The sequence below is a fragment of the Camellia sinensis genome, chromosome 9 (genome assembly GCF_055761805.1).
Source record: "Camellia sinensis isolate YWXY chromosome 9, ASM5576180v1, whole genome shotgun sequence".
NCBI lineage: Eukaryota > Viridiplantae > Streptophyta > Magnoliopsida > Ericales > Theaceae > Camellia > Camellia sinensis.
The window spans coordinates 178,562,494-178,579,225 of NC_138969.1; the positions used below are offsets into that span (position 1 = coordinate 178,562,494).

At 40.7% G+C, this 16,732-nt stretch overlaps 1 pseudogene; it reads right to left on the bottom strand.

Annotated features, from left to right (window-relative positions):
• Positions 1 to 7,713: 7,713 nt before the first annotated feature.
• On the bottom strand, positions 7,714 to 10,985 carry LOC114296434 (cysteine-rich receptor-like protein kinase 10; annotated as a pseudogene).
• Positions 10,986 to 16,732: the final 5,747 nt, after the last annotated feature.

Below are 16,732 nucleotides of genomic sequence, written 5' to 3' on the forward strand. Positions count from 1 at the left end.
ATCTTCTGTAAAGATGTCCTTCTGCTGTCGGACTGAATCTTGCCGACTTCAATTTGATCTTGTGTGCCTCCTTGTGGGTATCTGTCAGCTTTCCTTCTTTTAGGAATGCAATAATTGCATCCATCCAGCTTGGTCCCATGTCCACACACATTGCTTCACACTCTGTGGTTAGTGGTTCGATGTTCGGGCCCGACAAGTAGTAGGCCATTATCATCCTTGTTTTTTCAGGTTGTATTGCACAAGCCAGGTTGGCTAGTGCTTCAGCGTGACTGTTATCATCTCAGCTAACCTGATGTAGTCGACAATTCTGAAATAAGGCCACCAACCTGCTGACCTCTTTTGCATAGGCCGATATCCTTTCATCACGGGCTGCAAACTCACCGTTGTCTGGTTGACTATGAGCTGGGAGTTGCAGAAGACTATTTCTTCATCTGCTTCAGTTGCTACTGCCAGCTTCAGTCCTGCAATCAATGCTTCATACTCTGCTTCATTGTTTGAAGCCTTGAACCCCAAACAAATGGACTGTTCCACTATCTATCCATCTGGAGATACCAGTACTACTCCTACCCCTGCTCCTTGTTGGTTTGAGCTTCCATCGACAAACAGTCGAAAGGAGTCGCCGATGTAAATGCTGCAAGGTCTGAGTTTTTCCTTTTTCCTTTGTTTTGTTGCATTTGGCTGGGCTTCTCCTTGCTTGCTTGGACATCGTTCACCTCGGCTCAATGGAGCCCGATGTACAATGGATTCTGGTGTGAACTCGGCCACGAAGTCGGCCAAAACTTGGCCTTTGATTGCTGTTCTAGGTCTGTACTCCAAGTCATACTGTCTCAAGGACACTGCTCATCTGGCTATTCTTCCTGTTAGGTCTCCCTGCTGCAATAGGGACTTCAATGGATGTTCAGTTAATACCACAATCTTGTGGGCTTGAAAGTAATGGTTCAGCTTCTTTGAAGCCATTACTAGTGCCAGTGCCAATTTCTTTAGGGGTAAATACCTGGTTTCTGCATCAGCCAGGGTTTTTCTTACATAATAAACATCCCTTTGTTCCCCCTTTTTCTTTTCGGATTACCACTGCACTTACCGCATGTTCTGAAACTGCCAAGTACAGGAACAACTCCTCTCCAGGTTCTAGATTTGAAAGAACTAGAGCTGTGGTCAGATACTTCTTCAAGTCGGCCAAGGCGGCTTCGCACTCCTCGGTCCATAAGAAGTCTGTGGCTTTCTTCACTAAGTTGAAGAAAGGTTTGCACTTGTATGAGCTTCTGCTTATGAACCTATTCAGGGCTGCGGTCCTTTCAGTCAGCATTTGTACCTGTTTTGCTGACGTCGGGCTCTTCAATTCCAGGATGGCCCTGATCTAATCTGGGCTAGCCTCAATGCCCATTCTGATCACTAAGTACCCTAAGAACTTACCAGATCCAACTCCAGATGCACACTTCGATGCATTGAGTCGGAGCCGATATGTTTTAAGGATTTCAAAGACTTTTTCTAGGTCGGCCCGATGTCCCTCCGGTTCTTTGGTCTTCATGACCATGTCGTCGATGTAAACTTCCACCGTTCGGCCAATCAGGTGTCTGAATATCTTGGTTACCAATCTTTGGTAAGTTGCTCCTGCGTTTTTCAATCCAAAGGACATCACTCTGTAGCAATATAGCCCTTTTGGGGTGATAAACGCGGTCTTCTCTTCATCTGGGGGGTACATGGCTATCCGGTGATACCCCCTATAGGCATCCAGGAAGCTCATCTTTCCATGCCCTGAAGTGACATCCACTAGCTGGTCAATCTTGGGTAAAGGAAAGCTGTCTTTCGGGCAGGCCTTGTTTAAGCTGGTAAAGTCAATGCAGACCATCCATTTACCATTCTTTTTCTTTACCACTACTGTGTTCGATAGCTATGTCGGGTAGTTTACCTCTCGAATGGCCCTGGCCTCTAGAAGTCTGTCTACTTCCTCTTCCACTACCTCGACGTGTATCAATGTCGGTCTTCTTGCTCGTTGGATTACAGGTTTGGCCGACCTGTCAACATTCAGTTTATGGCAAGTGACCTTGGGGTCAATGCCAGGCATTTAGTAAGGCGTCCAGGCAAACACTTCGATGTTTGTTCTCAGGAAAGCCTCAAACTCTTTTTCCTCTTCTTCGGCTAAGCCCGAGCCAAGAAGGAAGAAGCGTTCTTCATCCTCTTCCTGGACGAGGATTTTCTTCAGTGCTTCTTCACTCTTCTCGGCTGGCTCCTTACCGACATCCTCTAGGACCTCCACATCGTCGTCTTCGATATCTGCCTTCTCTGGTTCTCTTATGCTGCAGGTAGATTTCATTGTTGCCATGGAGCAATTCTTTGCCTGTAGCTGATCTCCTCTGACCTCCTCAATCCTATGCTTTGTTGAGAACCGCAATAGTTGATGCAATGTTGAGGGAACAGCCCCCATTGTATGCAACCATGGCCTTCCCAAGATGATATTGTAAGGGGATGGTGTGCCAATTACGGTGAACTCCGTTTTTATCTTCTTTGTGCCAGCTTGCACATCTAAGCTTACTGCTCCCAGTGGCCATGTCGGCGTTCCATTGAACCCGACCATTGGGTCGTTGGATTGCTTCATATCATTGGGCGAAGGCCAAGCTCTTTGTAACACCTGACATACATGATCTCACAAGAACTGCCTTGGTTAATCAAGATGTACTTCACTTGGCATTCCCTAACCTGGAGGGATACTACCAAGGCATCGTTATGTGGATGCTGCACCATCTCAAGGTCGGCTTCTGTAAAGGATACTACTAGTCCCTGGCACTCCTCTGCCCGATGTCTGTTCTCCCCGACTTGGTAGACATGCTGCAAGTGCTTTACCCTCTGAGTCTCCCCCCTAATTTCCTTCTCGTTGACCTTTGAGAGAATTATATTAATTATCCGAGGTCCTCCTGCCTGAGGTTGCTATGCTAGGGGAGGCGGGGCTACTGGTGCCTGAGGCAGTCTTGCCTGTTCTTCCCTTGTCCTGGCCCCATCGAGAAGGTCTCTCAAATGGCCTTGCCTCACCAGGTCTTCTAAGTGTGTTTTCAGGGCTCTACAACCCTGAGTCATGTGCCCATATTTATTGTGGTAAGCACAATGTCTGCCAAGGTTTCTTCCCATAAACTCTCCTAGTGCCCTTGCTAGCGCTCTGAAATAGGGTTGGTTCCGAATTTTATCCAGGACTTTGTGAATTGGGATTTGGAACACAGTCGTAACTGCCTGAGTATCCTTTAGTCCTATCTCTTGCTTGCTGGATCCATTGTTACTTCGGCCTCGCTTCGGCGAGCCGTTTCCTTTTTCTTGCTTTGTCTCCTTAGTCCCCGATGTATCTTCCTCAGCTCTGGCATACTTCTCGATTCTAGCCATGAGCTCTTCCATGCTTTTTGGCAATGTCTTTGCCAAAGATGTTCGTAGTGGACAGTCGTCTTTTAGGCCGTTCTTGAAAGATACGACTGCCACCTCTTGATTGCACTCGGGTATTCGGTTGAACACCTCGTAGTATCTTTTTGCGTAGGCCCTAAGGCCTTCATCCTTACTGATTCTCAGAGCCATCAACGCGTCCACCCTCAATGGTTGTAGCTTGTTTGTCACGAACCTGCCACGAACATCTCGGCCAGGCTTTCCTAGGTCTTCACACTTCCCTTCGGCAGTTTGTGGAACCAATCTGATGCAATCTCCTCAAAAGACGAGGGGAACACTTTGCAGGACAACGGCTTGTTCCCACTATATAATGCCATCGAATTTAGGTACAATCCAACGTGAAAGTTGGGGTCCGACTTACCATCGTATATTTGAAACATCGGCATACTGAATCTCTTTGGAGCCTCAAATTTGTCTAGCTCCACTTAGAATGGTGTTCTCGGCTTATCAGGGGAGGTTACTTCGGCATCGGCGTTTTGTTGCTTCCTCTTGAGGTAATCTCTCAAGTCTTCTTTGGTCCGACCAGGAGCTCAGCTATCTCCTGACTTCAGTCTTTTAGGTGCACTGCTCTCAACTTCGTTGTGAGCCCTCTTTGACCCTTCTCCATGAGTTGTATCAAAGCATAGCTTCTGTCCTTGAACATGCCGATGCTCTTTGGGGTCTGCTTCTTTAGTGTGATGTGTCCTTCGTGACTCTTCTCTCCTTGACTCCCCTCGCCCGACCTCCCTGGAAGGCCGGTGAGAGTGTTTTTCGCTTCTGGTATGCTGAAGGGCTATTAGGATTGGTTTCTGTCCTCCCTTCTAGGCATTGGCCGCTGGAATCGGTGTGTCCTGCAGCGGGAATGGTGGCTGCATGACGTTATTTTGCATCATAAAATTGACGACCGATTGCAGGTCTGCCAACTTGTTTGCCATCTCTTTCACCTCTTCGTCCCTCCGCAGGCATTTATCCTTCCATACTTGGAGGTCGTCCTCGTTGTAGTATCCGTTTCGATCAGGTTTCTTTGGCACGTCGCCATCCTGGCCAACATTTTTCTTGCTGTGATTTTGGTTTTGAGTTTCCTCATTGCGACCATCTTCCTCCACGTTTGGGTCAACATGTTTTCCAATCCCAGTAGGGATTTCGTCTCCAACCTTACCCTTCTATCCGTTGCTGGCCATCTATTCTCCTTTCTTTTCCACAGACGACGCCAAATTGTGTGAGTGAATTTTTGATCACACTGCCAACTCAGTATTTAGCTGGAGAGCACTGGCAAAATAGACGACACCTGTCTGACCTGCAACAGAAAGAGAAAATTCTGGCGGTGGTTCGTCCACCTGGGGGCACTCCGACGATCAAGTCAGTATATCTCTCAAAGATAATCAATAGTGCTAAACTCACTGTTCAGAATATAAACTGCGTACCTTAGACCCATGGGGGTGCCTCTCTTTTATAGTTAACTCAATCCTAGTCCCCATAGAAGCCTAGCTTCAATGGACTTCTGCTCAGTGTTTATCCTGGACTCTCCAAGAGATAAAGATAAACTCCCTAAGAGTGTTATCCTTATCCATGCTAAAGTCCTTCCTCATTCTAGGACTCTTGTGCCCTATCCGCTTATCTCAGATTTCGATATCTTCGGAGATAACCTCGACCTAACAGAGATCACCTCTGCGTCATAACCTAGACACGTGGCACCTCGGCTTACACGTCGGCGTCACCTTGGCCACGTGTTGGGACTCAGAAAATATATCCCCACGCAAACCGTATTAATTAACATAGCCTGATGTCGCTGTGATGAAGTGTATTATTTTCTGTAAAGTTCTCTGGATATTTTTTCTATTTAAAAGTGTTCATTCTATCATCTGCCGCCCACATAACCCAATTAAGTCCGAATTTATATCTAGACAGCCAAGTTACCCTAGATATGAACATGGATAGAATTTGATACAGATGTTTATGGAGAGGTTGGTGGGTGGGTGATTGTGTATATCCAATATTCAATCTATAAAGGTGGATATACCTGACCTTAGAGAGATTCCTCGATCAATAGCAAAACTTACTTTGCCTAAAGATATATATATATATATAGATATATTTAAATACCGGAATCCATTATCATTGCTTCTCAAGATTTCCATGTCTTTTTTTTTGGGGGGGGGGTGAATACCAAGATTTCCATTTTGACACTATGAATCTTTCCACATCAAAAAGGATATATGTATGTAGGTATGTATGTATCAGCAATTCTATTAACACTGACTTCTTTATCCTGTTTTTGCTTTGCAGAGCTGAACAAATCTCATTTTGTTCACTCTAATTGTAAAACCCAACTTATTTGTAGAATTATTTTGGATAGATTAATAATTAAAATAAATTGTATGGGTAATTTAGTAATCTTAAGAATTAGGTTTTTAACCCTTTAAAAGAAAAAAAAAAAGAAAAAAAAAAGGAAAGAAGGGGAAAGGGTTTTATATTATTTTGCTCTCAATTGCGCAGAGGATTGGTTGGAAGTGGCGGTGGGAAATTGAGGGGAGCATTCTTGATGCTCATTGATCAAGGTACTTTTCTTTTACACTATTGTTTATTATATGTAATAGATCAATAGGCAGAGAAAAGGGGTGGAAAAGATATCTTGTGGGGACGCATAATGAATGTAAGGTTCAACATGTATAGAGCTTGTGTAGGTTGATGATAAAAGTACTTGTGTGGGTGTAGTTTTGACAATAGAGTTGGGTATTTTAGATAAGGTGTGTTTGGCTATTAATTTGGGGAAATGATTTGGTATTTCTTGAGCTTTTCATATATATAGTGGGTTTTGTGGATGCGTGAAAGACACAAAAATATTAATTTATTTGAGGTTCTAATTATTAGGTTTGTGAGATTAAAGTGGTGGAACTGAGTGTTTGGAGTTGGTGTTGGAATATTATTTTAGCTGTTTGAGATAAGTAACCCTCTATCACTGTTGGTTCATTTTTATACCAGCAATGCTAGGTATCATGAAAAACCTTTTATGAAAATAATCATGAAAGCTTTGTGACCCTTGGATTACCCTTAGAATAAAGCACCACACACTAATCAAGGTATTCAAAAGATCATAACTCTTTCATGATCATTTTCATGAAAAAAAATTCATGATCCCTAACTTTTCTCTTTTTATACCTATCGAATCGTTTAAAATCATAAATATTTATTTATAGCCTTTATGTTCTCTTAAAATAAAATATGGGTCAAGTATAAAATAACATCGAATATTATTATGAAAATTATTTGAATATTTGGTGAAACTATTCTGAAAATTATACTAAACATTTATTCTGAAAATATCGAATGTTTTATTTAAAAGTTGTGTATTGTTTGAATTTTGAACATCACTCTAGTCTGACTATGATTTGGACCTTAGCCAATGGGGGTTATTTATTGGCACAGAAACTAGTTTCTTTTGGGGCTTTACCACCGGCCTATGTGTGGTTCTGGGCCTTGCCACGGGCTAAGTGACCGTAGTCATTAAGACTTGAGTTTTGTGAATCAAATTATTGAACCATCTGAATGTCGAACCATCGATTTGAATAACGAATTACTTTGAATTATCTTTTTGGCTTTTCATTTAAAATGTATTATACATTGTTTATTTTTAGCTATGAAACCATCTTACAAATAATTGTTCATTTATTGAACTGTAGAAAAAATTATATTTATTGGTTATCGATTTATTTATTTATTTATTGTATACTTGATCCAGCTAGCAGTGATGGTTGGTTATTTACTGGGCTATCTAGCTTACCCTTATTTTTTTTTTCAGATTCTGAAGAGTAGAGTTGTGCGGGAGTTTTACATGTGGGAGTGCCGAGAGTAGGACTATGATTTAAGTACTTGGATTACTGTTTTGTTAATAGATTTTATTAGTAGACTTGGTGGATAATTTCATAAGATAAGAATAACCAATTTTTATGGATTTTAGCATTATGATAATTAAGGATTTAATTGAAGTATTTTACATTGTTGGTTATGTATTGGACTCTTAGCCTTGCATGCTCACTTAAATGAGTGTGCGGCGTTGTCATGGAGCTTGGGGGGTGACACTAATATCAACATCTTCTTGATTAGAATGTTGATATTGATGTGAATTTCTGACTTTTCCCGCATGTTAATCCAAAAATATTAGAACCATTGTTTCCAAACGAGTGGAAAATAAATTGGTGGATTTAAAGAAAACAAAACATAAACAAATATATAGGATTACTCTATCAATACACTTGTTAGTCCATGAATCTTTACATAGAACTAAAAAAAGAAGGATTTAATGGTAAAAAATCATCGGGGTGATGCATCTGAAAAAGTTACCTCGTTAACAGAGAGTTCATTAACATTTGGTGAGGATTGGGTTGATTTGAAGACTAGTCGATCAACAGAAAATGCTGGTTTTGTTGATTGAGGAAGTGTCATTGTATCACTTGCTAGCATAACAACTACGGATGACACAGTTGGTCTATCTGCTGGATCTTCCTGGACGCACAACAATCCAATGTGGATGCACTTCAACACTTCGTCTACAACACTTGATTGCACCAGTAATGGGTCCATCAATTTCAATCCTTGACCTTCAGACCATAATTTCCATACTTGTGGCATTGTAGCAAGTAATGCAATTAAAATCAATCAATGTTTCTTCAGAATGCCTCTTTCTTTAAAGACAGAGAGACAACTAAAAGCAATTGTTTAGCTAGGAGCATACAAAGGTGGGGAAGCTGTGACCATGCTCAGAAAGTTAAAAGCCGCTATTCTTTCTTCCACTTATTATATCCAACAGGACTTAATAGAAAATAATCCTTCCATAGCATACTCTGGAGCCACGTATCCACTATTACAGATAAAAGCATCACAAATAATATCAAGAGAGTCATTAGACAAAATAAAATGACTAATTATGTATGTATACATGTGTATAAAAAAAGAAGAGGGTTACTATGTTCCAAACACTCTATTTGTGTTGGCTTCACTTTGATTTCCCCCAAAAATTGTAGCCATTCCAAAAGTCTGATATCTTGGGAATCATCTCATGATTCAGCAAAATGCTGCTAGCTTTAAGATCTCTATGAATTATTTTGAGACAGGAATCCTCGTGCAGGTATAGAAGGCCACGAGCAATTCCATTAATAATAAAAAGGTGTCTCCTCCAGTCTAGTTGCATACTTTATTTGAATCTAGAAAGAAAACAAACAAGCAGTCAAGTTGATTACAATCTCTAGTAATTCATTTTTAGCTTTTATTTGGTTGCAAGTGACTAGGATTTAAAAGGGTCCGGACCAAAGAGAAAGACATCTAGGCTTTTGTTGGGCATGTACTCACAGATGAGTAGTGACTAATCTCCTTCCAAGCAACAACCCAACAGTCTAACAAGATTCCTATGTTGTAGTCTTGCAATTAAAATAACTACATTCTTGAACTCTCGTAATCCTTGACCAGAACTTTTTTAGAGTCTCTTAACTGCAATTTCCTTGCCATCTGATAATGTACCCTCCGAACATTGTCAAGTCATGCAACAATCTTTAATAAGAAATGGCTACATTAATACCTATTTATGGTTGTGTTGGTCTTTTAAATTTTACCCTGCATTGTCAATCACCTAGTGCACCATGTTACCCATACATGTAACAAACTATGATTTATATCCTTCAAAGATTATTGTCAGCACCATAAGTACCTTGTAAACTGGACCAAATCCACCTTCTCCAAGCTTACTTTCTTCAGAAAAATGTTTTGTAGTTGCATGTATAAGATCTAACGGGATTGAAGGAAAGTCTTGTGATTTTGTGTGCTTGTCGCGTAGCAATTTTTTACTGTTGTATTCATTACCAAATTGTCCTCCCAAGTCAAGTAATTGGACTTCTTGGCTGTTTTCTTTCTCTTCTACAGGCAAAAAGAAGAATAAATTGACATATTGGGTTGTAAACATGTAATCGGATTGTGGCAATGACTAAAAGAATGTAGTTACCTTTCTTTGCCCTTTTCCTTCTCCTTTGGTAGTAGATGCAAGCACCAAGTAGAGATAGCACTAGGAATGCCGATAGAGTTATGCTGATACTGATTGCAATTGTTTTTCCTTTCCTACCTTCTAAAAACAAATGGTATAATTTTAGCCACTATTTAAATCATGCCCATTTTCATTCAATTTGAATTAATGGAAACATTTTTTGAAAGGAAAAAATATATATATTTTTTTTTGGCATTTGGACCTTATCATATTATAAACAAAAGCTTTCATTCACAACATAAATAATGCGTAGAGCAATTAAAAAATTAACATAGAACTTTTCTACCACGAGCACATGTGGGTCGATCCTACCAGGAAAAAAAACCACAAGCCCCAACTGTGTGTGCTCAATCGTAGGTGGAATCGCACCAGCAGGGTGAATCTCTTGGATGAATCTCCTTGCCATAATTGTAGCAATTCATGATTGGGGCTTACATTGGTGGGTTGTGGTGAACGACAGCATTTTGGGCTGCCTTTTGGCGCCCAAAACGATTCTCCGTTATCTTACACAGGCAGATATGGACAGGGAGACATATTGAAATACAGATGGAACTCCAGAGTTTAATTTGTCAAAATTGAACACTAGAATTTAAAGTGTAAAATGCATGAAACCTTAAGGTTTTTTTTTTTTATTTTAAATTTCTAATAACGCACTAGTTACTAGTGGTTGTGTGGTGGGCAGTGCTGACAACATCAGCGGTAGTGGAAAAAATGCCAATAACACCCAGCATTAAAAAATTAACTACTCTAGGTGTAAAAAATAAAAAATAAAAATTTAGCTAAAATTTATGATCAATTGGGGACTAGCCGAGCTCGGGCTGAGCTTGAGTAGACAAGTTCTGGGACTCAAGCTTGGGAAGACAAAAGAAACTGTCAGCTCAATCAGTCCGATAAAACCGTCCTATGTTACCCCTAATCATGTTTGATCTTACTTTGTGAATTGAGATTGAAAATATGAAATATGTCATTAAAAATCAAATGCTCACCACTGCTTCAGCCACTGCCGTTGCCATTGTCAGGAGGTTGTGCTGCAACTGGCAGGTCTCGCAAGAAGGGGTAGAACTCATACCTTATCTTACAGCTTGGTACAAGAACTCTCCCTACCATCTTTCCCTTCGAGAAGTTATGAGATAGCATCAGAGAGGCAGCCGTGACAATCAAATGGTGACAAATCAGGGGTACATTGCACCATGCTATACAACCTCATAGAACTAGCGACATTAGCTTTGCTTGTTACATACATACGATTCGAAGGATTGGAAGTTGCCACAATACTCAGATTGGAGAATCTGTAAGAATAGCGAATCAAACACTCATCGTACCATATAATTGCCACTTTCTTGAAGGGACAATCTTTAACAATCTCATTGCTGGCCACGTCAATGCAATTCTGGCAGACGCTGGCTGGAGCATCACCACTGCAGAGGAATAGACCATAAACTTTGTCAGGATAGTCCCCTTGTGTATCGTTGAAGAAGATGAAGTCACCGCGATTGTTGTAAAGAGATCGGATGAGGAGGCATTTGAGGTTACTTTCAAACTGGCTACCCATAGTGTAATTTGTGGTATTTGTTGAGCACAGTGTATAGGTGTTTGGGTTGTGCCATGATCAAAGGGTGTTGAATAAAAAACAGGAGAGAAAAAAACAGAGGAATCATAGTTCCTAATCAGGTAGAGTGAACAACTACAGGCATTCTTTGGCATTCTTCGGCCCCTGTTCTGTATTATGCTAATTGGTCCCAAATACGAATGTGATTATATGTTTTGATATGATTTTGTGTGCCATTATGCGAATATATGTGGTTTTGAAGTTTTATCTGTTCACCATAGGAATATCTGTTTGAATAATCTGCTTTGGAAATTAAATTAAGGGCCTTATCGGCCACAGAACCCGGAATCGATTACGCCATTGTGATTGGCATAATTTTTAGAGCCTATGGTGAAATTTAATTGAAAAATTGATTCGGACCAGATTAAGTTGATTAAATTGGTAAATTGGTGCCCAATTATTTATTATTATTATTATTATGAGTTAGTGGAAATGGTTGGGTAAGGGCACTACACTTCCCATTCTCTCCTATGTATTCATTTTGGCTGATCAAACTTTGAGAAAGGGAGAGAGAGCCGGCTGTTAAAGAGGGAGAGGGAGAGAATTGTGTAATTTGTGACTGAAGCTTGGAGATTTGGAGTCTAGTTCAAGAATTAGCCATAGATTGGGCTTGTAGGTAAGTATTGATTCTTGAATTCATGAAATTAATGTGTGATCTCGTGTGTTCAAGGGTTGTTTGTGACCAAGAGCATGAGTTAAGTTGGTTTTGTTGGAATTAAAGCTTGATATATGCATGCATGTAAGAAATTGTTTTGAAATAGCATGTATAAGCTTGAAATACATGATTCATGTAGAGTTTTGGTTGAAACTCATGTTTTGATCACCATTTGTGTTGTCTAAGTTGAGAATGTGGCTAATTCATCACATGCATGTACAATTTATGAAGATATGAGCTTGAATGTACGAAATTGTTATGTTGGAGTTGAGTTTAGTGCTAATTTGGGACATGCATGTGGTTAATTCATGAAATTGAGCTCTATGATGATGTGTTTTGGTATTTATATCATGTTAGTACAAATATAGGTGAAGTTCGAGCCATGTTAAGCAAGAAATGTGGTTGGAATGTTTGAAGGGAGCTTAAGAACACAATCTGGAATTTCCAGAATTTTGGTGTCCGCTCGAGCGTCGTGCTCCCAGCACTTTTTGCAGAGTTGGATGTTCGCTCGAGCGGGATATTTCACGCTCGAGCGGGGAGCTTTTGTAGGCAGGCCTTTCACTCGAGCGCCCTAACTCACACTCGAGCGTAATTTTGAGGTAACCAGTACTTTTGCAGGCCTCTTGGGTCCGCTTAAGCGGGGAATTCCATGCTCGACCGGGGACCCTGTTTTCTGAAATTTTGTATGTTTGTTCTGTGTTTTGTTTTCCGTTCTCTTTCACTTGTAAGCACCCTTAGGCATATGTTAAGCATTATAAATGAGTTAAAGAGATAAAAGTAAAGCCTAAAGAGGAATATGTGAGTTAAAGAACAGATTGAACTGTTAGTGACCCTTTTGTGTTCATGAAATGTGTAGGGTCAAGCTCCAGAGCAAATCCACAAGCCGATCACTATGAGTAATATCGATATTTGAAAGCTTATCAATGTCTAATTGTTTATTCCCTTATAAGCTTTATGAGTTGCTAATTGGGATTGTGGAGGTAAGTTTGACATGATATAAATAAATGGACCGAAGGTCGTTTTGACACAAATGAACGGACCGAAGGTCGTTTTGACGGAAAGGTATGGGCCGAAGGCCGTTTTGACAGAAATGTATGGGCCGAAGGCCGTTTTGACAGAAATGTGTGGACTGAAGGCCGTTTTGGCAGAAATGTATGGGCCGAAGGCCGTTTTGACATAAATGAGTGGGCCGAAGGCCGTACTGACAGAAATGAATGGGCCGAAGGCCGTTTTGACATAAATGGAAATCTGAATAGGCCGAAGGCCGTTTTGACATGAATGGAAATCTGAATGGGCCGAAGGCCGTTTTGACATAAATAGAAATCTGAATGGGCCGAAGGCCGTTTTGACATGAATGGAAATCTGAATGGGCCAAAGGTCGTTTTGACATGAATAGAAATCTGAATGGGCCAAAGGCCAGCACATTGGGAACTACAGTCGCTTAATCAAAATTGTGTATAAGTGTATATATGTTAAGTAGAAATATGAATTGGGCCCAAGGCCGTTTGGAGCATGTTGTTCTACATATTGTTTATGCAACTTCTATATTTGATATTATTCACTGGGCTATCGCTCACGCTCATTCATGTGTTCGTAGGTGAGCCAAAGGAGGTCCAAACCCAGCCCCAGTGAAGTCCGTCAGGAACAACAAAGGTTTTGGAGAGTCAGCCCCTGTGTCTCACGCATGAGACCCAACCTTGCCATTTTGTTATGTATTGTATTTTGTCACGTTGGCAAGGGCTTTGCGTATATTTGTATATAGTCTGTTATGGGTTGACTTAGTTTGGATGATCCTGTTTGTAAAGAATTTTATGGCACTGTACTTTTGATATGGGTTATTAACGTATATGAGTATGGTTTGTTTTGATGTGCATATAAGCACGGCTCTATGGACAAAGTTTTAAATTTTGCTCCCGTTTGGCCCCTTTACTTTGATGAGTTATGTCTGTTTTGGTTTGAGGCCGTAGGTAATCTCAGGATTATTGGCCGGTTATGTCCTTAACCCATAGGGGCAGGTTCGGGTCATGACAGAGTGGTATCAGAGCATGAGTTAATAACTCACACACTTGTCCAAAAAGAGCAATAAGCGTGTAGATGAGATCTAGGATGCATTCATGTGATAAATATGAATTTGGAAGCATTGATTACACGCTTAAATGTTTGGATATGAACAATTATATGTTGTTAATTGCGAACTACTTGCATTGTAAATTATCTGAGTGTATGTGCTTCTTAGTATGTGCATACTTTTGTACCTTTTGTATAAAATATAATGCAAGTTCAATCAGATGGTGAGAACTAGAGGTGATGAGATAGAGGAGTCCTCTACTGCCAGAATAGACAGAATGGAAAGACTGATCCAAGAAATGGAAGAAGCTTTGAGACAGCAACAGGAGTGGCAACAACAGTAGCAGCAACCACACCCGCCACCTCCACCTTCGGCACCACCCATACCAAATAATCAGAATGATGACCGGATTATAGCTCTCACCAAGGAATTCAAGAAAATAAAACCACCACAGTTCCACGGGGGATTAGATCCGTTGAAAGCCGAAGCATGGGTCCTCGGCATTGAGAAACTATTTGAAGTGTTCCCCTGTTCAGAGACTCAGAAAGTGCTTCTAGCCACTTTTATGCTAGAAGACGAAGCAAGAAGATGGTGGATGTTGATGCGAGAAAATCATAAGGATGTTGACTGGGTAAAGTTTCTAGAAATATTCTATGACAAGTACTTTCCACAATGCGTCCGAGATAGGAAAGTAGCGGAATTCATGGAACTCAAGCAAGATAGCATGACAGTGGCTGAGTATGAGGCCAAGTTCACCGAATTGGCCAGGTTTGCACCACATGTAATTGACACAAACTATAAGAAGGCAAGACATTTTGAAGGTGGACTCCGCAGTGACATCCTAGAGAGGGTGAATGTCCTAAAGCTGGAGACCTACATTCGGGTGCTAGACAGGGCCATCATATCAGAGGCTAACATAGCTAGACAAGCTAAGCCAGTAACAGAATGGAAAGGCAACAAAAGGCAAGGCTTTTTTTCGAAGAAGAAATTTCTAAAAAAGCAAAACACGGGCTCCTCAGCTACTTCAAATTTTTCCTGAGACACAGCTCTCATGTGCAATATCTGTAGCAAAAGGCACTGTGGAGTCTGTTACCATGCATCAGGAGCCTATTTTAAATGTGGGAAGCAAGGGCACATAGCCCAAGAATGTAATCAGAACAGTGGGAAACTAGCAGCTAGTTCAACTGCATCAGTTCCAAAGCCAAGAAATACTTTGAGACCCGCTACTACCGGGGATACCGTGAGACAGGGGAGAGTTTTTGTGCTTGTTCCAGGCGATACACAGAATGCCAATGCAGTTGTCTCAGGTACTATTTCAATATGTCATCAGGATGCCTTTGTATTAATTAATTCTGGATCAACACACTCATTTGTGACATGTACATTTGCATCTATATTGAATAGACCCCTAGAGTTATTGCCATATTTGTTATGTGTGTCTGCTCCATCGGGGGAATCTGTGTTATGTGAATCCATATATCGGTTTTGTGACATGCATATTGAAAACGCTACCCTATATGTAGATTTGTTGCCTTTGAACTTTAGGCATTTCGATGTGGTTTTGGGCATGGATTGGTTGGCCAAATATTGTGCCACCATAGACTGTGTGACAAAAAGGGTTGTGTTTAAACCACCAGAACAGAAAGAGATTGTGTTTGTGGGTAATGGGGTAGTGTCTCCACCTTATTTGATATCTGCAATGAAAGCATGTAAACTGATCAGGAAGGGGTGCCAGGGTTATCTGTGCTATGTGCTGACTGAATAATCTGTGAATGTTGAATTGAATGATATTCTCATTGTTAGAGAATTTCCAGATGTGTTTCCAAATGAATTACCAGGGGAATTGGTAGGCAGGGAGATAGAGTTTACTATCGAAATTGTGCCAGGCACCCAGCCCATTTCTAAAACTCCCTACAGGATGGCTACTGTCGAGATGAAAGAATTGAAGGAATAGTTGCAAGACCTCCTTGACAAGGGGTTTATCCCCCCTAGCACTTCGCCTTGGGGTGCACCGGTACTATTTGTGAAAAAGAAGGATGGAACTTTGCGTTTGTGCATCAATTACCAGGAATTAAACAAGGTAACAATAAAGAACAAGTATCCCTTACACCGTATTGATGATTTATTTGACCAGTTACAGGGATCACAGGTGTTTTCTAAGATTGATTTGAGGTCCGACTATCATCAATTGAAAGTAAAGGCAGAAGATGTTGAGAAAACAGCGTTTAGAATAAGGTATAGTCATTTTGAGTTTCTTGTTATGCCATTTGGAGTAACTAATGCCCCGGCAGCATTTATGGACTTAATGAATAGAATTTTTAAAACCTACCTTGATGATTTTGTTGTAGGCTTCATCGATGATATTTTGATATACTCTAAAGATAGACTTGAACATGAACATCACTTAAGAACTATTTTACAAATCCTTCGGGAAAGAAAATTATTTGCTAAACTAAAGAAGTGTGAGTTTTGGCTGGATGAAGTTATTTTCTTAGGGCATGTGATTAACAAGGAAGGAATTTCAGTGGACCTGAAGAAAATAGAAGCAATTGTGAATTGGCTTATACTAACTAATGTGACAGAGGTTCGTAGTTTCATGGGCTTGGCTGGGTACTACAGGAGGTTCGTAAAGGGTTTTTCGAAATTAGCAGTGCCTCTTACCCAATTGACACGTAAAGGGCAACCATTTGAGTGGAATAGTGAAAGAGAATCAGCCTTTCATGAATTGAAAACAAGATTGACCACTGAACCAATTTTGACACTACCTTCAGGTACGGGAAATTTCATGATTTTCAGTGATGCATCTTATAAAGGTTTGGGTTGTGTGTTAATGCAGAACGGAAAGGTTATTGCCTACGCCTCCTGACAGTTGAGGCCACATGAGAAGAATTATCCAACACATGACCTAGAATTGGCCGTAGTTGTTTTTGCTTTGAAAATCTGGCGGCATTATTTGTATGGGGCAAA